We start from the raw sequence: 1,125 nt of genomic DNA on the forward strand, positions 1-1,125 counted from the left end.
TATTGGCTTTCCTCTTCAATTTTCTGCTAAGTCAATGTGGGTGTGTTAAATTTCATGTTTTAACAATATAAATGTATACTCTACTGTTAATAATTGAATTATCATGTTATCATTACTAATTACTATAATAATTAAAGAGCATTACGTGTCCTTTATTAATGTAGGTCCCAATGATTGACCCCAACTGCCCCGTGTTAACAATTAATATCATTGTTTAAACGTATCTGCTATAAAATACTATTCTTTGTCCATCCAGAATTAGGTCCCCCTCTGATGACCCCATTTGCCCTGTATTTTAACCATGTATATATGTAAAAATATCTGTATATAATTAAGAATATATTGATAGTTACAATAGAATTGGTAACAATGTAAAATATCTAAAACAGTTGTATGTCCCTTATTTTGTATCCTCATCCCAATTATATTTAATTATTGTACATATTGGTGGTTATATGTTTAAGTTTGATGTTTCCTCTTTTACTTTGAATTGTTATGGCCACTACTCCGACCCCTGTGATATTTTATTTTATTTAGGAGTAGTGGCCTTACTGCTGTCCAAATATGTACTCAATTCCGTTTCTCATGTGAATAAATTGATTATTAAAAAAAAGAAAAAAAAAGTATCTGTTCTTATCAGCTTAATATCTGATCGTCTCCTAATGGAGGCATCGATATTAAACTGATTTTTAGAATGGGATGTGGTGCCACGGGGCTTGCTCCGCCCTCATCACGGGTTGACCCGGTATTGCAGTACCTCCGGGAATGGCCCACCACTCACATTTCAATCAAAAATTAGAACTGTCAGCTTTGCCTACATTTTCACATTCGTCTTATTTTGCACTGCCGCTCCGTTTTTCGCCCTTAGTTCTCAATGGATACTCTATTTTATTACTTCGAAACCTTAGAAATATACCTGTTCATACGTGCAGCCCGTCCTTTAACCACACCAACCCCTACAAGTTTGTAAAAGTTGCATTTTTCAACTTTCAGCTACATACAGTTCCCCTGCAACCAAGGCCGTCGCAATGACGCCACACGCCGGATATGACGTCTAGACAATCACTCCGTCACAACAACAGTCTGCTTCGTCACTACAAGACGTTTGCAACGTTGCATCCCCCC

The 1,125-nt window shown here is 36.6% G+C and overlaps 1 pseudogene; it reads left to right on the top strand.

The window, feature by feature from the left end:
• Positions 1 to 573: 573 nt before the first annotated feature.
• Positions 574 to 779, top strand: LOC125377738 (annotated as a pseudogene).
• The last annotated feature ends 346 nt before the right edge of the window (positions 780 to 1,125 follow it).

The sequence above is a fragment of the Haliotis rufescens genome, unplaced genomic scaffold (assembly GCF_023055435.1).
Source record: "Haliotis rufescens isolate VD_foot unplaced genomic scaffold, xgHalRufe1.0.p SCAF_98, whole genome shotgun sequence".
Classification (NCBI taxonomy): Eukaryota; Metazoa; Mollusca; class Gastropoda; order Lepetellida; family Haliotidae; genus Haliotis; species Haliotis rufescens.